Raw genomic sequence first — 25,593 nt, 5'->3', positions numbered from 1 at the left:
GAAACAAATATACAAGAAACTATAGTCCGTATTCTTTCTGTACCTTCTTACGAAATTTCAATCCAATTCTCAGAGCGAAAGTTATGATGATTTCCCCCAGGTCACCTGTTTGGAATGTAATTCAGGAGTCTGCAAAAAGACCAACTTCCTCAAATCATATCTCCGCAAATATCATGCAAAAAGCTCTGAAATTTGGACCCAAGGTTCAGCGCAATTTCTTCTCAAATGGGTTTTTTTTGTGACTTCTGAAACGTCACAGAAAAAGGTTATAGCGAAAATGCCACGATGACCTGTTTGGAGCAGCAAAACCCTAGAATCCAAAGCTCTGATACCAAATGTTATGAAACCAGCTCAAGAAAAGATAGAAAAGATAGATCAACGCCTTATAATTCAGCCTCTTCGAGGGGGCAACCTCCTTTACATTACATAAATGAACAATTCTTGGATGATACAAATGAACATACCTCCTTTCTTTATATAGGAGTCTAAGGGGTCATAACATAATCAGAGCCGACATAACAATAATAAAGTAAGGGCACAATAATAACAATAGTGGGCTTCTATGGGGCACAATAGTAACAATATGGGCACTACACATGTATATAATAAGTGGGTTGTACTAATAACAATAAGGGGTTACACTAGTAGTATAGGGGCCTAACAGATAGATATAAATAGATCAATATGAGAAATGAGAAACTGAAAGCCCAAACTTATGCTCAGTATCTCAAACTAACACCTACGAATCATACTAGGTTGATGTCATCTTTCGACATCAAAGAGGGAAAACTACAAATGTCCTTCATAAAACCAATTACACAATAGCCAAGGACATCAGCAGATTACAAGAAAATTGATTTTGAAGTGTTGGCAAGGGATATTCATCCCATAGACCAAATTGAGTTTCATAAATAGGCTGGAGAAATGGTTTATTCCACCCTTACAAGTAAAGCCATAGCTGCCCATCAATTGCAGAATTCATTGACCAACATCTCAACTCAATATCAGTTAGAGGAGGCCTCCTCACAGGCCAAAGACACCACAATTAAGTCTTTGGAAGACTTAGTGATTGAATTGGGACATGATCCAAAAGACATTAAAGCCACTGAATAGCTGATAAAGAAAAATAATGATGACATTGCAGCACTGAAAACAATTGAAGATACCTCAGCTACAACATCCCCAAATAGAGGAGGTCTTGGAAAGCAAACCAGACATGAAGAATTGATGGACCCAGTCCTGAAACTCAATGATCAATTAAGGGAAACATAGAAGGAATTAGTCACTGTAATCCAATTGAAGCAGATTGATATTGCCACTACCTCAGTGGATGCCATCCCAATAGTCTCAACAGTTGTTCCTTCTACATTGGAAGCCTCATTGGCTCCAACAGCTCCTATGGCCACATAAAAATAGGTTTCAACACCGTCTACATAAGCAACAGGTACATCAGGGGAAGAGGTAGCAAAATTGGCTAAAGCCATGGAGGAAATGTCCATACAGGCTATAGAGATGAACAAACTGAAAGGAAAGGTGACAAGCTTGGAGACATATTACAAGCTTGCCAAAATCATGTACAAAGAAGAAGTGCAGAAAGCTCCCAGAATGAATGAGAGAATAAAAGCTATGGAAAAGCACTTAACACTCAAAGAACCTCTTGGGCAAGCCAAGGAACTACTATGGGCCAATATCGTTGACTCTATCAATGATATTTGGCCATCCATTCAAGTGAATTTTGAACAGATAGATCTAATAAAGATGGCCACAGAGGCTATCCAAAGAGTCAAGGAAACGTTGGGAGATATGCCTGAAGATGTTACTAGACCTATTTGCTTCCTCAATAGTAAAAACAAGTATGAACTTCAGGAATTAGATATAGAGGATAGAACTGAAACAATTTTGGAAGTGAGGAAGTTCCTTTCGAAGAGAAACTTGATGTTAAACTTGGAGGACAAATGCCAAAATATGTAGGTAGCCATTGATAGATTCATTGCTAAGTTTCAAATTTTGAGGGAGAAAGGGTTACCAAGTCCCTTAATCATAAATGACAAGCTCATTACACAACAATATTACAACAGAAAACTCAAAAGAACGGCAAAAGAATAGGCTAGCACATCTTCAATGAAGGCATTGCTAATAGGCAAAGTACAATAACACAGGTTTGAAAACTTGTTTTACCTCCAGCATGAGGTAAAACACTTGTTTGTCAATAAGCCTACTTTTTCCAAGTACACTAAGGCAGATGAGATATACATAAGGATGTTGAAGATCCAATTACCTAATGTTGAAATGTGGTAAAAATTGACTGATTTACTGTAAGGAAAATGAGGTAAAAGGGTAAAAGTAAAACAACCAGGTGAAAAGATGAAAACAGGTCAGTAGGGTCAAAGAGTATCAGTCTCAAAGTGTATCAGATGAAAGCCTAAATTGACTAAAGCATCTAGCGTGAAAGTTCAAACAGCAGAGAGCATAAAGGGCTAAAACCAAAACATAAAGGCCAGGAGTACCAAAATAAATGGGATAGCATGAAAGAAATTCAATAGTTGTCTCTATCTTCTTGTTAGAAGATAATTTTTATTTCCTAGATTAAATATGAAGTTAGTTTGAGATATTTTGTAATAATTTTTGTATAAATACTTCATAATTTGAAGTATGTAGGGTGGATTCTAAAACATTTATATAGACTCTTAATCAAAAGACTGTAAAGCTATTGTATCATTGACTGAGCTAGCAAGCTGGATTGATGAATAAATATAATATATTTCACAAGATTCATGTGTTAAACGAAGTGCAGACAAGTGTTTTCTTATGTTATTGTTATCTTTCTTAAAGTTTTTCCACAATATTTAATGTATTTCTAAATCTAAATACCATAACTTGAATAATATCTCAGAATTTGTTTAATTATACTATGTTTCAACAATTAGGCATATAAATGTTTTCTACTGATATCTAAGTTAAGGAATTCTTAATGGCTCCTTAGTTTAGGTTGTTTCTCGCTAATTCGGACCAAAGGATTCTTAAGTGCGCTTTGCTTTTGATTACCCTCCACTCCTCATTTAGATCTTGGTTTGAGAACGCTTAATTTCTCTCTCACCCTGACTAAAACCATTTCATCCCCCCATTCCAAAGACCTGCACTTTACTCTGTTAGCTTGCCCTTTGAACATTCCCTTTAGTGAGTTGATCCAGTTCTGCTGCCCTTTTATTGACTTCGTAGCCCAATGGTCTAAAGAAATCATTCTATCCATCTATTTTAAGGATCCCACCATCCAATTTTAAATACAAATCAAAAGCCCCCATGAACATTCATAGCTAGCCTAAAATCCCACCAAACAAAGCTAAATAATATAGAGAGAGCCCTCTTTGAGCCTAGGTTGGCTACAACATATGCTAGAAAGTTGGTTTGCAGTTACCTCGGTCATTTTCTTTCTTCTAATAACTTCTAGAGAAATTTCTGAGTGATAACAAGCTGGTCCCAGCTTAGTAAGAATGGAATAGATAAGGCTACCATCTTCTTTCTTAACCTTAACACCTTCCAAGAGAAGTCTAAGGGTCTTGAACTTGGACAAAAAGTCTTCCATTGAAGAAAAATTGTTGGGATCCATTGTAAGCAACTCATTTTCGAGTTGATGGGCTCTAATTTCATTTTTAATTCCAAAAACTTTAGTGAGCTATTTCATTGCTTCATTAGGAGTATCAAGTTCTGCGATATGGAATCTAAGGTCTAGAGAAACAGACATCCCTATCAACCCACATGCTTGATCTTACCTATTTTCCCATTTGGCTACCTTATCTTCATCTTAAAGTTTGGTGTCTTGGCCTGAGTCTATTATGTAAAGACCTTTACTTCTAAGTAAATCCACAATGTAGGACCACCATTGGAAGTAGTTGGTGCTGTCAAGAATAACTTGGCACGGAATTTCAATTTTAATAGAAACTGAAACTATAGATCCTAAAACTAAGTGTTCCAATGAAAATATCTTGAAAAATTAGGCTGATTAAAAAAAAAGGGCTCTGAAAATGGCTTCTAGATGAAGAAGTTATGGCTTTTTGAAGAAAAGTTGTTGAAGACGTTGACGAAGTGCGTGAATGTGCGAAAATGAATGATAATGTTATATTAAAAAAAAATCTCCCCCCTTTCCAAACATAAATATAATTAGCTCACTTTTAAAAAAAAATTATGTCACTCACTTTTATAAATAAGTGAAAGTCACTTTTACAATGGTACTTTATTAGCTACCCACTAAATTGTAACTTCAATAAAATATAAAGAGCCTTTAGAATTATAAGTGACTCAATTTTTATAATGGGTGAGAACACTTTTACATAAAGTAACTTTAAAACATAAGCTACATGTGCTTTTTGAAAAAGTAACTCAACAAAAATAAATACTTGAACCCAAGACCTCTATTCTCATAAAGTAATTTTGGACCAAGTGAGCTAGTTTAAAAGGTGGGTAATTTTTGGAAAAGAGGGAGGGGTTCTTTTTTTTTTTAGTCACTGAAGCTTTGGGGTGTGTGCTTACTTGAGAAAGCTCTTTTTTTCCTACAAAACAAAAAAACACAAAACCCAACACGGACATACAAAAAAAACAAACCTTACAGCTTGAAGTTAGCTTTCACTGGAAACTAAATATTTTCTTTAATGTTTCTGATTTTCCAAGATCACACTAAGCCATGGAAGAAAAGAGCATACACATGAGAAAAATCCTTCATTTCTGTTTCTGATTTGCCTAGACCCCACAGAGTCGTGGGGAAAAGAGCATACACAAAAATGAAAAGTATAGATCCTGTAATAAAAAATAAAGAGCTAAATAAACCGAAATAAACAAAGAGAAAATAACTAAAAACTGCAAATAGGCACTGTATACCTCTAGATCTTAAAAATGACGTAGCTAGGGCTACCAGAAACCTTTTTGCGTCAAACGAAAGGGGTTATTCACTGGAACAAATGCTCCTAATAGAATAGAACAGTCCCCTCAGCCTAAAAGCAGTCAGAAATAGTAGATCTAGGAAACGACAGTCGGATGCAGTTCTACGAGCTTCAGATTTGGATCACCAACAGATGCGACCCTCAAATAGCTCTGATACCATGTAGTAAATTATAGGGTAAGTTCCTTAGATAGAACACCAAAGGACACCACTCACAAATAGATCACATATCATTACACCAGTGTTCTTGAGGTGGTTAAAACTGTTAGAAAATTATATATTACAGAGCAATCGAACACATAAAATATTGTTGAATTGAGGCTTCTGTGATCCATAATAGTTATAAGTAGAACTTCGTCATAAATCACATATAGAAAGACCTTTGTCAACGCGCTTCGAACCAACCAGTGTGGTCCATCGTCAGGACAAGTTGAAGAAACAAATCCAGCTTCGCATGTTAAATAGTCTGAGCAAAGCCTCCAACGGCTACCTTGGCCAACGACTAATTTTGAATTAGCGACCAAAGTCAAAAAGTCAATTTGATAATATAAAGGAAGTTAGTTATCATAGGTGACCATACCTTAAAATATATATAAAAAATTATATACATGAAATAATTTTAGATGGTGTTCACATTATTATTTAGTTAAAAAGGTATAATATAATATTTAAAAAATTGTAATTTAAAATTGAAGACCTAAATTTTTTATATAAATATATATAAGGTAATTTCAAGATGATATTTAGTTAGAAGAATTATATAATGGAACAAAAAAATAAATAAATAAATAAAAAATAAAAATAAAAATAAAAAAATTATATATATATATAGATATAGATATAGATATAGATATTAGTTGCGATTATAAATACTACTATCTATCAGGAACAAATAAAAGGAAAGAGCGACCCAAAATAAAAAGAAGGAGAAGGACTGGAAAAAGTCGAGAGCGAAAAAGATGAAAGGGGGGGGGAGAAAAGAAAGATAAAGACGAAAGGGTAGGGATCCAACATCTACTGATCTTCCAGCCGTCATCTCTATTGAGATTGTTAGGCCTTCTTTCGATCTCAATAGCTTCCCTGAATTTACGATGATGGAAGCGAGCAACTTTGGCAACAACCTTGGCATCCTCTATACACACTTGATGCTTGGTCTTTTCCACATGTTCTACTAACACTGAAGACTTGATTATCCCATGTCTTAGGTCAGCTGCATGTTCACTGATCCTCTGATGGATGGAGCACCCTGTTTCCCCAATATAGGGGGTCCCACAAGAACAAGGGATCAAGTAGACCCCCTTCATGTCCTTAGGGTTAACGAGACCTTTCACTGATTGGAGCGAATTATAAATGGTGTTGAGGGGCCTAAATGTTGAGGGAATATCATACCTCTTAAGGATCTGAGCAATCTTGTCCATGGTTCCTTGGACATAGGGAAGATGGACACCTAGTCGGTGCTCCTTTGGTTCTTTCTTAATTACCGCATTTTTAGAGGCTTTAAGGAAAGCCTTCTGACCTAGGCGCCTACTATATCCATTCTCCACAAAGACATCAAGAAGATGGGATCTCTCCTTATCAAAGCTCTCATTATCATAAATCCTAAGGGCACGAGTAGCGAGGGTGTTAAGAACACCCATCTTCTGAGCAGGGAAATGATGGGAATCGCCATGAAGATACTGCTCAGTATGCATTTTCTTCCGGAACACAGAGTGGGAGAGATAGCCGTCCTTATTCTTAGATATAAGAATATCCAGGAAACGGAGGCAACCATTGACCTCTATTTTCCATGGTGAACTTAATGGCAGAGGACTGATTGTTGAGGTGATTGAAGAAGTGATCTAGCTCCTCTTGGCCATGGGGCCAAATGACATTAGTGTCATCTACATACCTTTTCCAAAGCTTGGGAAGGAGACGAGTCGAGGCTAAAGCTTTGGCTTCGAAATCTTCCATAAAAATATTCGCAACAATAGGGGAAAGGGGGGAACCCATGGCAACGCCACAAGTTTGTTCAAATAACTCACCCTCAAAACAAAAGAAATTGGAAGTGAGACAGATCTCAACCAGATGCGCGGTATCGAGATCTGTTAGGCGATAGATAACTTCCAAGGCCTCCTTTATAGGGATGCAAGTATAAAGGGAGACCACATCAAAGCTGACGAGAATGTCCTCAGGGTTAAGCCTAATATCCTTAAGCTCCTTAATGAAGGATGCAGAGTCTTTCACGAAGGACTCAGTGCGGCCAACCAAGGGCTTGAGTTTAAGGGAAAGGAACTTAGCTAGAAGGTAGGTCGGACCACCAATGGTGTTGACGATAGGCCTCACAGGGGCCCCTTCTTTGTGAATCTTTGGTAACCCATATATCCTAGGGGCAATGGGACTTCTCTCAATGAGTTTGTGTCACAGGGAACTCACCGAGCTACTAGACTTGATGGCGAGAGCCACTGTCCTAGAAATCTTTTTCAGAGGGTTCTTGGGCAGTTTTTTATAACTGCCACTATTGTGAAGATGATCTAACATCTTCTTACGGTAATCATCCTTGTTAAGGATGATCGTAGCCCCTCCTTTGTCAGCCTTCAGAATGACAATATCCCTGTTCTGATTTAAGGATTTTAGGGCAAAGAATTCCTCATTGTTGAGGTTCTTCTAAGGGGGCTTAGCCTTTCTAAGGATGACAACACAATCCTGCTTGATAGTGTCCTTGATATTATCCGGAAGCTCTCTAATCCCGTATTCCACATCGCAAATAATTTCATCCACCAGGATACTTCTAGGGGCAAGGGAAAAGTTAAAACCTTTGCTTAAAAGGCTAAAAACAGAAGGGGAGAAAGAAAAGCTAGATAGGTTTACAACCCTATTATTCCCGGAAGAAGGTGGAGGAATAACCGGGTCCACTTTCAAAACCTCATTGTTATGGTTACCAATATCAAAATCAATGTTAATGTTATGCATGAGAGTAATATTAATATTTGTTCTGATATCAATTTATGTGATACTAATAATAATATTTTATACCATGATGATAAGGAACTTCTTAACAATAACATTAGCATTGATTTTGATATTGGTAACCATAACAATGAGGTTTTGAAAGTGGACCCGGTTATTCCTCCCCCTTCTTCCCGGAATAATAGGGTTGTAAACCTATCTAGCTTTTCTTTCTCCCCTTCTGTTTTTAGCCTTTTAAGCAAGGGTTTAAACTTTGCCCTTGCCCCTAGAAGTATCCCGGTGGATGACATTATTTGCGACGTGGAATACGGGATTAGAGATCTTCCAGATAATATCAAGGACACTATCAAGCAGGATTGTGCTGTCATCCTTAGAAAGGCTAAGCCCTCTCGGAAGAACCTCAGCAATGAGGAATTCTCTGCCCTAAAATCCTTAAATCAAAACAAGGATATTGTCATTCTGAAGGCTGAAAAAGGAGGGGCAACGGTCATCCTTAACAAGGATGATTACCGTAAGAAGATGTTAGATCATCTTCACAACAGTGGCAGTTATAAAAAACTACCCAAGAACCCTCTAAAAAAGATTTCTAGGATAGTGGCTCTTGCCATCAGGTCTAGTAGCTCGATGAGTTCCTTGTGCCACAAACTCATTGAGAGCAGTCCCATTGCCCCTAGGATCTATGGGTTACCTAAGATTCACAAAGAAGGGGCCCCTCTGAGGCCTATTGTCAACACCATTGGTGGTCCAACCTACCTTCTAGCTAAGTTCCTTGCCCTTAAACTCAAGCCCCTGGTTGGCTGCACTGAGTCCTTCGTGAAAGACTCTGCATCCTTCATTAAGGAGCTTAAGGATATTAGGCTTAACCCTGAGGACATTCTCGTCAGCTTTGATGTGGTCTCCCTTTATACTTGCATCCCTATAAAGGAGGCCTTGGAAGTGATCTATTGCCTAACAGATCCCGATACCACGCATCTGGTTGAGATCTATCTCACTTCCACTTTCTTCTATTTCGAGGGTGAGTTCTTTGAACAAACTTGTGGTGTTGCCATGGGTTCCCGCCTTTCCCCTATCGTTACGAATCTTTTTATGGAATATTTCGAAGCCAAAGCTTTAGCCTCGGCTCGTCTCCTTCCCAAGCTTTTGGAAAAGGTATGTAGATGACACTAATGTCATCTGGCCCTATGGCCAAGAGGAGCTGGATCACTTCTTCAATCACCTCAATAGTCAGTCCTCTGCCATTAAGTTCACCATGGAAATAGAGGTCAATGGTTGCCTCCCTTTCCTGGATATTCTTATATCTAACAATAAGGACGGCTATCTCTCCCATTCTGTGTTCTGGAAGAAAACGCATACTGAGCAGTATCTTCATGCTGATTCCCATCATTTCCCTACTCAGAAGATGGGTGTTCTTAACACCCTCACTACTCGTGCCCTTAGGATTTCTGATAATGAGAGCTTTGATAAGGAGAGATCCCATCTCCTTGATGTCTTTGTGGAGAATGGATATAGTAGGCACGTAGGTCAGAAGGCTTTCCTTAAAGCCTCTAAAAATGAGGAAATTAAAAAAGAACCAAAGGAGCACCGACTAGGTGTCCATCTTCCCTATGTCCAAGGAACCACGGACAAGATTTCTCGGATCCTTAAGAGGTATGATATTCCCTCAACATTTATGCCCCTCAACACCATTCGTAATTCCCTCCGATCGGTGAAAGATGTTGAAAAGTGTGCAACAAGAAATTCTTGTTGAGAATGCAACAAGATGATGGAGCTCAGTGAAAAGAGTCGCCTTGACTAAGTGGGCCCACAGGAAAATTATGGCGCAAGTTCTATTTTTGATCACAGTGTGGATGATCACAGTGTGGATGATCACAGTGTGGGTGATCACAGTCTAAGTGATCACAGTGTGGGTGACCACAGTGTGAGTGATCACAGTGTGAGTGATCAAAGTCTATTTTTAGACTGGCTGTCAAAAATAGAAAAGTCAAATATTATTGTCTCATAATAATATTTGGACTATAAACTTGATCTTATTCTCTTGGAGCACTTCAGGATGAGCTACGGATGTGGTACATGCAGATCCTAGAAGGAAATACGTGGTTACCTATGGGATGACTAATATTTGCATGCAAGACTTCAGTTAGAACTCAAGTGAGTTGAGTTTAGTGGATTGGAGGTGCAGTTGATGGAGTTGTGTTCAGTTTAGCTTTGTTAAACTGGTCGTATTTAGTCTAACTGATCAATAGACTAGAGATGAGTTGGGTGAATTAGTTATTAATTAATTCACAAGTTATTAACTCATAATGCAACTATAGAATACATCAGTTAACTCAGTTGCACGTCAGTGCATGTTCAGTTCAGCAAGGACAGGTGTTAGAGGATCAGATTGCTATCAGTTGTGACTATAGCTGTGCATGATGATTTGCACAATCAAAGGGATTGAGTATGCCAATGAATTTGCCAATACCAAGAATTGTAGCCTATGCTCACGTCCAACACAGTGTGAGTGATTATTTGCAGGTCAAATACGAGTTTGGTAAGCCATTCTCATCAATTCTTGAGCAGGTATTGAGCTGTGGAGGGAGGCAAGCAGCGGGGGAGATTTGGAGATCAGATCTAAGCTGTATTGTGTGTAGCATGTGGAGATAGTACTGAGTACTTGTGAGGAGTATTGTACTATGTATTTTTACATGATTCAATCACTATAATACACAGATAGTTGGGGTTTTTAGCGAGATGCTTTCCCCGGGAAAATACTGTGTTGATATGTGTGATTGATGCTTCTATGTATGCCTGTGAATGTTTCTGCTTCTGTAAATTGATGATCAACGTAGAGGAGATTATGTATTATACATGTTCCGCTTATAATTGTATGATCAGGATAATCTCTGTGAATATGTGTTAAATTATTTCAAAATTTCTACATGGTATCAGAGCTAGATGATTTGTAGAAGAATTTCTACATGGTATCGGAGCGAGCTGATTTGTAGAAAAAGTTCTACATGATATCAGTGCTGTATTGATCATCAGATCTATTATTCAGGAAGTTTTTACATTTTATTTCTTCAGGAAGAGTCTGTAATCGGGCCAAGTAGCCTTTGGATTCATCCTTCTTTTGGAAGGTGAGATATCCAGTGAATGCCCATACAGTCGATCTCTGTACAAGAAATACTTTGTTCTCACGAATTCTAGATCGGAAGCGGTTGAGTTTTGTGCTGGTGGAATTCGAATTTAATTCCAAAGCAAGAGATAAAACTCAGAAACATTCAGTGTGAGAATGGAGACAGTATGCCCCAGTATCTCACGAAGTTCACCCAATGCCGGGATGAGCTGGGAAGTGTGGGGGTGACTGTTGGATAAGGATGGTGAGTCTAGCACTCCTTGACCTTCCTAAGAGTTGGCATAGCTACCAGGACTCGGTGAATGGAAGGGAGAAACTGCCAAATTGGGAACAACTATAGTCGGATTTGATGCAGTAGGAGATTAGACGGTGCACCAGAGACGGTTCTTCATCCATGCAGGATGAGGAGAACTGTGCCTTAGCGAGTAAGGTGAAGAAGGGGAAGGAGAAGGTTTCTCTTTCCAAATCTTGTTCTTCCAATGATGGGAAGAAGGTTGACAAATTGAAAGTGTGATGCTTTCGTTGTCATGATGGAGACTTGGTGGTTGAGAGGGAGCGTATATTACCTCTCAACATGCAGAGCCAGAAGAAGTCTCAGACGATTGTGGAGGAGCCACGATTGGTGCAGCAGCTTCAGGAGGTTGTGGAGGAGCCACAACACGGGAAGATGAGAGGAGATAAAGTAGAGACATCTACACATCCAGAGACCTCCAGTAGGGGGAAACTTCGAGCTAGGTGGGCTGAGGGATCGCATGCAGCCATACCTCCAGGTAGGAGGTGGGGTGATGTGGATTGATCGTCCCAAGGAGGAGGGGCGGGATCCTTGAGGTACCCAACCTCTTGGATGAGACCTTGCTATGGGAGCCCCAGATGTGGAGTAGCATGAACTAATTGATTGGATAGAGACAGATGCGGATGGAGAGGCAGAGAGAGCGACAGTGCAGGGAATCCCAGGACACCGCATAGCTAGCAGGCTGCAGCAATGCGAGAGGCACAAGTGCTTTCCACAGTGCTAGGTGGCACAGAGAGGTGTGAAATGGTGTGAGATGCATGGAGATGTTGCAGTAGCGCAGATGTTAGAGAGGGAGAACTTGTTAGCAGCAGGTAGAGCTTCAGCATCAGAGGGTGTTTCTAGCCCAACAGGGAGGTTAGTTGGGAGGTGCAGTGTTGATGCAATGTTGGGAGATAGAACCAGCAGCAGCACGGATGCAGTCAGAGATCAAAGTGACAGAGGCTAGAGCAGTTAGATACTGAAGAGCACAGAGATGCATAGTTTTCAGTCAATAGAGGCAATAGCAGTCAGAGACTTTGATGACAGAGCAAGTGGACCAGCCAGATGTGTTGCATGGAGAACATTCCAGAGTTATAGGATCGGGTTTGAGAGGAAGCCTTTCTTGTTGAGAGGGAGTGTTGAAAATTGTGCAACAAGAAATGCTTGTTGAGAATGCAAAAAGATGATGGAGCTTAGTGAAAAGAGTCGCCTTCACTAAGTGGGCCCGCAGGCAAATTATGGCGCAAGTTCTATTTTTTATCACAGTGTGGATGATCACAGTGTGGGTGATCACAGTATGAGTGATCACAGTGTGGGTGACCACAGTGTGAGTGATCACAGTGTGAGTGATCAAAGTCTATTTTTAGACTGGCTGTCAAAAATAGAAAAGTCAAATATTATTGTCTCATAATAATATTTGGACTATAAACTTGATCTTATTCTCTTGGAGCACTTTAGGATGAGCTACGGATGTGGTACATGCAGATCCCAGAAGGAAATACGTGGTTACCTATGGGATGACTAATATTTGCATGCAAGACTTCAGTTAGAACTCAAGTGAGTTGAGTTTAGTGGACTGGAGGTGCAGTTGATGGAGTTGTGTTCAGTTTAGCTTCGTTAAACTGGTCGTATTTAGTCTAACTGATCAATAAACTAGAGATGAGTTGGGTGAATTAGTTATTAATTAATTCACAAGTTATTAACTCATAATGCAACTATAGAATACATCAGTTAACTCAGTTGCATGTCAGTGCATGTTCAGTTCAGCAGGGACAGGTGTTAGAGGATCAGATTGCTATCAGTTGTGACTATAGCTGTGCATGATGATTTGCACAATCAAAGGGATTGAGTATGCCAATGAATTGGCCAATACCAATAATTGTAGCCTGTGCTCACGTCCAACACAGTGTGAGTGATTATTTACAGGTGAAATACGAGTTTGGTAAGCCATTCTCATCAATTCTTGAGCAGGTATTGAGCTGTGGAGGCAGGCAAGCAGCGGGGGAGATTTGGAGATCAGATCTGCGCTGTATTGTGTGTAGCATGTGTAGATAGTACTGAGTACTTGTGAGGAGTATTGTACTATGTATTGTTACATTATTCAATCACTATAATATACAGATAGTTGGGGTTTTTAGCGAGATGCTTTCCCCGAGAAAATACTGTGTTGATATGTGTGATTGATGCTTCTATGTATGCCTGTGAATGTTTCTGCTTCTGTAAATTGATGATCAACGTAGAGGAGATTATGTATTATACATGTTCCGCTTATAATTGTATGATCAGGATAATCTCTATGAATATGTGTTAAATTATTCAAAATTTCTACAAATTATGCAACTGAGTTAAGTGATGTATTCCTTAAAGCCTCTAAAAATGCGGTAATTAAGAAAGAACCAAAGGAGCGCCGACTAGGTGTCCATCTTCCCTATGTCCAAGGAACCATGGAAAAGATTGCTCGGATCCTTAAGAGATATGATATTCCCTCAACATTTATGCCCCTCAACACCATTCGTAATTCCCTCCGATTGGTGAAAGATCCCGTTAACCCTAAGGACATGAAGGGGGTCTACTTGATCCCTTGTTCTTGTGGGACCCCCTATATTGGGGAAACAGGGCGCTCCATCCATCAGAGGATCAGCGAACATGCAGCTGACCTAAGACATGGGAGAACCAAGTCTTCAGCGTTAGCAGAACATGTGGAAAAGACCAAGCATCAAGTGTGTATAGAGGAGGCCAAGGTTGTTGCCAAAGTTGCTCAGTTCCATCATCGTAAATTCAGGGAAGCTATTGAGATCGAAAGAAGGCCTAAAAATCTCAATAGAGATGATGGCTGGAAGATCAGTAGATGTTGGATCCCTGCCCTTTCGTCTTAAACTTTCTTTTCTCCCACCCTCCCTTTCATCTTTTTCGCTCTGGACTTTTTCCAGTCCTTCTCCTTCTTTTTATTTTGGGTCACTCTTTCTTTTTATTTGTTCCTGATAGATAGTAGTATTTATAATCACAACTAATATATATATATATATATATATATTATTATTATTATTATTATTATTATTATTATTATTATTATTATTTTTTGGAACCTTTACGAGCTATGTTCTTAATTGAATTTATTTATTTTACTCTATATTTATTTATGTGTTTTTATTTATTTATTTGTATATTTCTATTTTTATTTTTATTCTTTATTTTTATTATTTATTTATTTATTTATTTTATTTTATTTTATTTATTTATTTATTTAATTTTTTTTTTTGCATTCCATTATATAATTCTTCTAGCTAGATATCATCTTAAAATTACCTTATAATTCTTCTAACTAAATATCATCTTGAAATTACCTTATATATATTTATATGCTTATATAAAAAAGTTAGGTCTTCAATTTAACTAATTCCTATTTAAGTTACAATTTTTTAAATATTATGTTATACCTTTTTAACTAAATAATAATGTAAACACCATCTAAAATTATTTCATGTATATAATTTTTTATATATATTTTAAGGTATGGTCACCTATGATAACTAACTTCCTCTATATTATCAAATTGACTTTTTGACTCTGGTCCCTAAGTTAAAACTAGTTGTTGGTCAAGATAGCCGTTGGAGGCTCTGCTTAGACTATTTAACATGCGAAGCTGGATCTATTTCTTCATCTTGTCCTGACGATGGACCACATTGGTTGTTTCGAAATGCATCGACAAAGGTCTTTCTATATGTGATTTACGCTGAAGTTCTACTTATAACATAAAATATTGCAGAAATATAAACACAGAAAATGCATAAAACAAGAGAGACACAAATATATGTAGTTCACCCAATTTGGGCTACATCCACAGAAAAACAACCAGTCCTTCTTTTTATATTATCCAGCAAACTGAAGAGATACAACCTACAATAGATCAGTTGTAATTCCCTCTTCATTCTCAATCTCCTCTCTCTTCCTTACTCAGAATACACATCTACATATACGCAACACAATTCCCTCATACATAGCAATGGGTTGCCATCTAGGGAAAAAACCCTAAATTAAACATAACTTATACCATCAGGTCTCCGCCTAATGAACGACCCAGATTGATTATGAAATTACAACATTTTACAAGGCAATTTTACATCTATTCTTAGCTTCGGGGGTGCTACCCCCAATCCCCCCACCAGGGGGGAGCTCCCAAAGGTCACAACCGCCCCCCCTGGACCCCTCCTACAGCAAATATTTTATGGGCAACGTTTCCGCCCCATTACAAACTGAGGTCCAATGTGGCAATACCTTTGAATACAGAAGATAATCAAGCTCCACACCCAACAATCTCCCACTTGGATACTGATTATAGCAACTCCACTGTTGCTTCATTTGTTGGACAATGACTCCACTTTGGACTTGGATGTTTCTCATATTCTTCATCATACTTGAAGACCAATTGAAACTGAGCAAATACTCAGTTTCTCCCTGGTTACAACTTTTGTTAACATATCTGCAGGATTCTAGCTAGTGTGTACTTTTCTAGCTTCAACTGTCCATTTTCCAATGATGACCGTATGAAATGGTACTTAAGTTGTATATGTTTAATCTTAGAATGAAATTTAGAGTTCTTCGCAAGATGTATGGAACTCTCACTGTCATTTTATAGCTTTCCCAGCTCCTGCTTCTTACCCAATTCATCCAGAAACCTTTGTAACAAAATCATTTCTTTACTAGCCTCTATAGCAGCAATATACTCTGCTTCTGTTGTTGAGAGTGCAACAACACTTTTCAATTTTGAGACCCAACTGACAATTGTTCCACCTATAGTAAACACATACCTTGTCGTGCTCCTCCTGTTATTTCTATCACCTACCATATCTGCATCAACACATCCCTGTAGAGCAATGTTTGAACCACCAAAGCATAGTGCTTTATTTGTGGTACCTCTCAAATACTTGAGAATCCACTTCACCGCCATCCAATGTTCTTTTCCTGGATTGTTCATGTACCTACTTACAACTCCCACTACATGTGCAATATCAGGCCTTGTGTAGACCATTGCATACATTAAGCTTCCAACTACTGATGCATATGGAACTTTAGACATATGAGCCATTTCTTCCTGAGTCTTTGGACGCTCCTCCTTACTTAATTTGAAATGGTTAGCCAAAGGTATGCTAACTGGTTTTGCATTCTACATATTAAACCTTTTGAACACCTTTTCTATGTACTCATTTTGAGACAATGTTAATTTGCGATTCTTCCTGTCTCTAGTTATTCTCATACCAAGGATTTGTTTTGCAGCACCCAAACCCTTCATTGCAAATGATTTTGCCAATTTTATTTTCAGCGCATTTATTTCCTGCATGTTAGAACCTGCAACAAGCATGTCATCTACATACAATAACAATATAATATAACTGCCATCATTTTTCCTTTTGAGATAAACACAATGATCATAGTGACATCTAGTATAACCTTGTTCAGACATAAACCTATCAAATTTTAGATACCACTACCTTGGAGCCTGTTTTAAGCCATAGAAGCTCTTCTTCAACCTACACACTAGTTTCTCCTTCCCTTTTACCTCATATCCTTATGGCTGCTACATAGATATCTCTTCCTCCAAATTCCCATGGGGAGAGGTTGTTTTTACATCTATCTGCTCAAGATGCGAATCTTGAGCTGCTACTATACTTAAAATAGTTCTGATTGAAGTCATTTTAATAAAAGGAGAAAATATCTCATCAAAGTATATACCCTTTTTCTATGCAAAGCATTTCACCACAAGTCTAGCTTTATACCTTTTTCTACCTCCATCTTCTTCCTTCAACATGTAAACCGATTTATTCTGCAATGTTGTTTTACCTGCAGGCAACCTGACTAAGTCCCGAGTTTGGTTATGTGCTAAGGAATCCATCTCTTCTTTCATGGCTTGCTCCCACTTCTTCCTGGTTTCTACTTGCACTGCTTCTTCATAACATTCAGGTTCACCAAAATCAGTCAACAACACATAATATAATGAAGGAGAGTATCGTTCAGGGGGTCTACTTATCCTGGTAGATCGTGTAACACCACTTTCAGGTGTTTGAGGTGCTTCTTGTTTTTGTGGTTGTTGTTCTGGCTGTTGATCATTATGACTTTCAGGCACCATCACTTTTCCTATGATCTCGTCAAGCACTGTGTATTTCTTACACAAAAATAACAAATTCTTATTAAAACTAAACCATTTAACCCAATTGTAATTTATATATTTTATTTTATATTATAAATATTTATCTTACATCTTCCATTATAAATATATCTTTTCTTTTTCATTTCCAGTTTGGCGTTGGGTTCAAATAAAATATTCTCAGATTACAACATCACATTGTAGCATTACATTTTTCTCTGCCTTATTGATATCTCAGTGGAAATGCCAAAAGAAGGAAGACCATCAACATGATCTATGGATTTCATGGGATTTTAACCCCAGATGGTGTTTGCATGGGAAACATCTTAGGAGAGCATCAACGATTAGATGGTTGGGCATGGATATTTTGGCCATTTATACATCGCGATCTATGGATTTCACGTGATTCAAACCCAAGATGGAGTTTGCATGGAAACACCTTAGGAGAGCATCAACGATTAGATGGAGGAAGGGCAAGGCCATTGGGCATGGACATTTCGGCCATTTGTACATGGGTATGAATTTGGACTCTGGGTAAACATTTTTGAGGGTTTATATGACCAAAGAATAAATTTAATCTAGAGTTGAGGGTTTAATGATTATGATAATGCAGATCTTGATTGCAGCCAACAATTCATCAAAAGACAATGTACAAGTAAGCATTTTGCATGTCCTTATCATACAAAGGGTTTAATGACTATGAGAATACAGATCTTGATTGCGACCAAAAATTCATCAAAAGAAAATGGACAAGTAAGCATTTTGCATGTCCTTATTGTAGAGATCAGTTTGCTCCTCCCTAACTTTTCACCTTTTTTTTTAGTGGTTGATTGTTTGTGAAATGGGCTCTACCATGCCCAAATTCAAAGGGCTCAAGTGATGCAAGAAAATTTTCTAGTAGGGTGCAAATACTAGACCTTCCTCAAATTTTGTTACATGAAATTAAAATTTCTTGTAATCATGAACGTAAAATCTTTTATGTTTCATCCTTAGATTTTGATCTCAATCCCTACAGTTTTAAAACATGTTACTATATTTTAAGTAGAATATAATTATATCCAATAAATAATACAACTTTCAAAAGCTTAGGTTAATTTCAGCTAAAAAGAAGGAACCTAAATGACTTTTGCAATTTAGACTCAATGCTTACAAACAATGATTAAAAATGGAAGAACCAAAATGGTCTGATAAAATTTACCCACCCATGAATTTCCAAGACCTTTGCTATTATTTTGAATCTAAAAAGAGAGAGTAGAAGAAGAAGAGGATCCTCGATGAGGTGAACCCTGACCTGCTTGATACTTTTCAAAAGCTATGCATGCCCTTGACTAGAATAAGAGATTGACCAACGTTGTTGTAGATGTTGTTTTTGACAATGTTTTCATTACTACCATGCATAGGTAGACTCTGTAGGCAGTTGAGGTTATCTTTTGTTCGTTATAAGAGGTAATTCAAGAGTATATTGATCTAGTTAGGAAGTAGTTTCACGGGGTTGTTCCTCCTATTGATAACTATTAGGCCGCATTGTATATTTTTTTAGTGATAACTCCTTCTATTAAATCTCTAATAATGCCTTGTAACATATGGAAATATCCACTTATTTCACGATGAATGAGATGGAGACCATGCAATTTGAGAGGACTCTTATTGTTCTATATGAGAGGATTTTTGTGTTGTGAGAGGAATTTTGTGACATATATTGAAGGATGCACTACACCATTTTATGACACCAATCATATTTATGCGACAATATTGGATCTCTATTGCACTGAGGGAGAAATGATAAAGTATTCCACTATAAAGAATTCGTATGTCAGGGACAGGGAATGTAGACGTGTGATTTATAATTTTATTATGAAAAGAGGTTTGTCCGATGCAGACAAATCAAGGATTTCGTGGACCTCAGTAGAGACTAGTTCAATAATCATTTGGAAATACTCAAGGATTATTTTGAAAGGTGATGATGCAATTGGAGAGTTCTATTCCATTTCCTTGAAAAATAACTATCAATAGGGGGGACAAAGATGATCCATATAGGGAATAATTGCAAGAGTAGGATTGTTTCTAAAATTATATCTATAGGCAAGTCAAGGAACTGCTACAGAGGATTAGTGCAGGTGCAACCAAATTCTCATAATGCAATGATTTTTTCATAGTGTGATTCAATGCCCATCAGTCATCAGGAAGCTACAAATACTTATTATTACATTCGGGTACAATTTGGGTTGCATTCTAAAGTCTCTAATTTCATTTATATATATTCCTTCGTGTATCATTGTCTCTCTTAATTTCACTATGGTAGGATTGGAATGGGTTAAAAAACCAAGCATATCATTGAGTAAAATAGACACCCATATGTCACTACATGTCATTGTGCACACTCCCTATTTTTGATACAATTAAAAGTTAGAAATATGATGTGTGCATAACTAAAAATCCTAGCATGCATGATGAATCTTGTCTTAGCATGGAAATGGAAAACAAGAGTCATTGTGACACAGATTAAAGATCACAATAAAATATTCTATGCCAACATTGTCTATTTAGTGCAAGATACTACTAATATTTCATAATTTTCAGGTATGGTGGATCTCATGAAGATTTCCTCAAGCAAATTTATTGATTTGAAGATAATATGGTCAGTGCATCTATTTACTTTCAACAGGATAAATTTAGGTAATTAAAACAAGTTTGAAAATCACTAGAAACACCACCCCCACATCATTTTATTTCCAGTTGTACAAGATAATATTGGATAAAATTATGATCACTTCCATTTAAATTGACCGTACATCAAATAATAAACAAGGTTGATGCTTCTAAAAGCTATATTCATCATTAAATATAAGATATGACAAGGATGGATCATAATTTTAAAGGCTATATCCATCACCAACTATAAGATAAGAGTTAATGAGATGAAATTTTTTTTGTCTTGAAATAACATGTAAATGCCATATTACTTATAACTCATGCCATATTACTTATAACTCATGTATATTGTATCTTATTGTGCATAGAAATATGGAAGGGGAATGAGTAAACATTTTCAAAATGGGTTAAAATTTCCCCTTGGTTGGTGAAGAACCAATTCAATGTTATTTTTGGTGGAGTATTAAGTTATTAAACAAAGATAAAAATATGTTAGTCTCTTAAATATTTAGAATGTTATATAGAAGTTACATTTCACGTAGCTATATTTACCCTATCATAAATATAATATTCCAACTCCATTATTTTATATAGAAGTTACATTGCATGTAGCTATAGAAGTTATATTTATGTGTTTTACATAGAAGTTACATTTTACATAGCTATATCTACCGTGCCATAACTATAATATTCCAGCTCCATTTTTTTCACACTTTTCAACATTTTAAAGATTTGTCTATTTTAGTGTGATTATGCAATTAAATAGTTGATATTGATTAAGACATCTCCTATTTCCAATATTTTGAATTCTTAAGTGGGATCTTGGGTAGTTTTTTGTTACTACTATATATCATGTTTTAAGTAGATGGTGTTTTATAATTCACCCAAGAGACTTTAGGAGCAACATTGAATTGCATGCTTGTTTCCATTATTCATCTAATATTAGCAACCCTTTCCACGTGAAAAATCCAATGGCCCATGTTGAACTTGAAGAAAGAACCTCATAAATTAGGGAATATCAGTTATTCTATTTCGAGAGCGGGACAGATCCAGAGAAGGCAATGACAACCATCATAAATGGCTTTTGTCAGGTTGTATTTAATGAAATCCCACTAGAATTTTCTACTAAAGTAAATCAATTGATGAATTTGAAGCTTGAAGGTAGTTTTGAATAGGTGTTGCAAGGTATCTCTATAACACTATCTATCTACATGATTCTAATGCCATGAGATGGTGTCTCAATAACACTATTGTCCAGTGATGGGTGCTAGATGTATATAGCTTTCTTATGTCCTACAGGTAAATTGTATCATTATATTTCTATGAAATCTCAAAATGTGTTCAAAGTTTGTCTTAGATAAGGAAATATGTATGTGTTGGCATTATGATGCATGTGTTGTACTTGATGGCAACCCACTTGTAGCAAAACAAGTATATGGTAACTAGATGAATCTACATGACATATCAGAGGTGACAAAACGATGGAAATAATGGTCAAAGGTTTGATACAGGGAGATTGTTAGTGTGTGTTGACCTTGATAACAAGTTATTCTTTGATGAATGAACTAATTGATAAAAGTATAAACAGGATGTGACAGAATGCATGGCAGATTTGTTTACAGATGTGAAAAAATGCAAGATAGTTCAAAGGAATCAGTTCAAAAGTAATATAAAATGGAAAATCACATTATAATAGATATATTTAGAGGTAATAGAGTAATGGTACAGAAGAACAAGATGATGTAACAAAGGACTATAGATTAGAATCAAGAAATTGAGGAAAAAAATGTTTTCAGGTATGTTAAGTTGTATGCGTGGGTTCATTGTACAAAAAGAGCATATACAAGCGGGTTCACTGTACAAAAAGAGCGTATACATATGCACACACTTTCATAGAAGGAGAAGTGTGTATGGGATGAAAAATTAAGGAAATTAAGGTGAACGAAATTAAGGTGAATGGATTTGGATCATAATGACTTATCATTATGTGATCTGATAATGTATAGGCTACATCTGAGTGATAACAAATGTTTTTTTCCTTTAAATGTTATGATAGGGATATATCTGAAGTTTGGAATAGCTGTGAAGTTATAAGTTCTTACTTGCAGATCTATACATTGGTTCACCTTTGTGAAGGCGCATATACACGCTTCTTCGACACTTCCAAGTAGCGTATGCAAAAGAAAATCTTGTTGTTCATGGATGACTGATCTATATGATTAATGTTATTGTTTTAATGGTGTTTGTCAATGATGTCTTCATTATATCTGAAATTAAAATTGATTGTATAAGGAGATTGATTTCGGTTGATTGATTGATTGAGAAAGAAGGGTGATCCTTGCTGCTATCTATTTAGAACTCTATAATATGATAGTAGATCTTCGAAATGTCATTGGTTGGTACAATTTTGATTCAGTAATTTTAGAGGTATACGCAGGTTGGGTTAAAGGAAGTAGCATATGCATGCAAGATGGCTTCATTGATGTAGTGTATACATTATGACACATGATTTTTGAGGTTACAGTTGGTTTTGGTTGTTGATGCAGTGTTCTAGGTTCAGATCTATGTTCTAGTAATAGTGATTTGACTGTTCCAGTTGATTGGTTGTATTTTGATTAAGCTTTGGTTGATTGGGTTTTGAATGAATAGTTGATTCAGTTGTGTAAGAGATTCAGTGATTGTTTCAATGATTAGTTGATTCAGAAAGTGATGATTGGGTTTCAGTTATATCAGATATTGATGATTGAGGTTCAGTGATTGATTGATGTAGATTGTATTTGGTAGTTGTATTATAGTGGTGATTGATTTTGAGCTTCAATGTTACTAATGGGTCTAGTATGAAAATCGGATGAAACGTGACCTTCATATTGTATTGATGTGTACCAAGAGTATCCAGTATGAAAACTTATGAAACATGGTCCCTAAAGGATACTGACGGTTGGAGCCTTTAGTGAGGAAGTTGAATCTTCCTGTCAGTAGTGGCTAGTGATAAGAGCCAGGGGGTTGGAGCTCCCTTCCATTAGCAGTTGGAGAATGAGTGAAGGTTGGAGCCTTTTGTAGGTGGGTGCCTACGTACTGGTCAACATATTAGCTAGTACAAGAGTTAGAGCGTTATAGCTCCCTTCTAGTAGAAGATGGAGAATGAGAGAAGGTTATAGCCTTCTGCAGGTGGGTGTCTACGTACTGGTATGAGTCTACACCAATACGAGATTGTAAACATATTATTCTTTATATTAAAAGAAGATAGGGACAACAAAAACATGTGGTTTTTCTCCCACATTGTGTTTCCACCTTAAATCATGGTGTTCTTATGTGTTTCTTATGTGTGATGGTTTGTTCAGTTATTATGGCACATGGTTACTGTTTAACATTTAATAAGGTACTGATGCACTATATCAACAGATGATGAATTAACTGAATCATAAGTTCACTGTATATACGTTTGTTGCCTTAAGAACAGTAGCATACACACATGAGTTCCCTTCACTAAAGTAGCATATATAAATATGATTATGAAATGGAAAAAGTTATTGACTTGTAAATATTAATTCACCCCCCACCCAGTATTATTCACAACAGTTGGTATCATATTAGCTCCTTTGGCAGAATCTTGATCACTTGAAGGAGATCCTCAGAAGAAGAAGACATCTGAAAGGAATGTGACAGTGGGAGAGACAATTGGCTATTATATGGAAGCAACTCTTCAAATTCATAATCACCTCAAATTGAAGATGATCAAGAAAAATAATTATCATGTACGAATTTGTTTTCCTCTAGTGATACATTTCTCTGTTCATTTGAAGATAATGAATGTGACAGTGAAACAAATGAATTTGCTCTTATGGGTGAAAGAGAAAGAAATCAAATAGAGGAAAATTTTAAAAAGCTCAGAGACACAATTAGAGAATAAAAAAGATCTAATTGATAAAAGGGAATTTGCCTACAAAGAAGAAGTTACCAGGTTAAAAGCTCAGTTGGAGGAAGGAAACAAAATAAAGAAGCAATAAAAAGAAAAGGAAGATCAAAGCCAAAGGTTGCAGGAAGAAGTGACATCATTGAGAAATGAAGTGAATGAAAAGGATACAACAACCAAGGAACTTATAGAAAGAACCAATTACAGTGAAGTTCTTGAACTTTTGGTCATCTCTGTAAAATAATATCTTAAAAATTCAAATAAGCATAATAAAGAACTACTTCAAGAATTTTAAGAACAATAAATTGAATTTCTCGAATTAAGGCAACAAGTGGAAGAAGTAAGAAAAGTTGAAGAAATCATGAAGAAACAGTATCTTGAAAAGGAATACCAATATTAGGTTGAGGTAAATATCCTAAAAGGTAAATTAGAAGAAAAGGATAAAATTTTATGATTTCAAGATAGTACTAAGATTTTGGATGATATTCTTAGTATTCAAAGGTCTCCTACCATCAAATCTAGTCTTCGTTTTCATGAAAATATTAAAGGTGAATCTAGCTCACAACCTGAAGCAAGAAACTGTAATGAAAAATATGAAATGCTAAATAGGGAGATAAGAGGTCAACCCCATCAACAACCAAGGAAAGAAAGTCTTCAAAGAAAATCATTTACTCCTAACCATGGAAGTTTTAGTCGATTCTTTCCTCTGATGAATAATGTTGAATGTTTTATATGCCATAATTTTGGACATGCTGCAGTAAGATGCAGAAGTAGAATGGTTCAAGCTAATAATCGTCACATAGAAAGATCATCAGCTTCCAGGTACTTTAAGGGATATTGTTTTTCATGCAATATGTTTGGTCACAAAGCCATTTGATTGTTTTAGAAGGAATATGAAACATATAATATGTTATGCTTATAAAAAATTTGGGCATATAGAAAAAGAATGCAGGAGAAAATCTTCACCAACATACCAAAAGGAGCAAACATCATCACACTCCAAGGTATGGAAGAAGAAGGAATTATAGTCTGAAAAATGTGGCATAACTCAGTATATAGACATAATAGACTCAGGAGGAACTGAAAGTATGAAATTTCAGTGTTCTAATTCTCATACGCAGATATCATGAGTACAAGTCACATATATACGTGAGTTAGAAGATGCACAATCATGTATATGCTTGTTTGATGAAGATGTAGTGGGACAGACTCAGAGAAAAAGGTTTTGATATGGTTCATACAATTATCAATTATATTTTTTGTCTAGATGATTGATGACTACAGTCTGTGGAGGTTACTTAGAAGTGATTTTGATCCTCATAAGTTGTTGATGACTTGATGTATAACTAGTTGATGATGATGCCTTGGTGGTTCTTACTGATATATGCTATGATCATATCTGACAGTGAATAGTTGGCACAGGTTCAGCAGGAGAATATGCTATGCTTCTAATAATGCATTGTTGGGATTATGTTTAGAAGTCTTTGGTACATAACAACTCTTATGCTGTTGAAGTGTTTAAATGATACATCGTGCTATGCTGAAGTCATGAGTTGCATATGATGAAATCTCAGATGAGACTTATATTGCTTGAGCCACATAGCTGTTATTAAAATCA

Source organism: Pinus tabuliformis, chromosome 2_2, assembly GCF_031772625.1.
Source record: "Pinus tabuliformis cultivar Carrire ecotype Pingquan chromosome 2_2, CPIR1, whole genome shotgun sequence".
NCBI lineage: Eukaryota > Viridiplantae > Streptophyta > Pinopsida > Pinales > Pinaceae > Pinus > Pinus tabuliformis.
The sequence above is the reverse complement of the archived record's forward strand: the minus strand, read 5'-3'. Positions refer to the sequence as shown.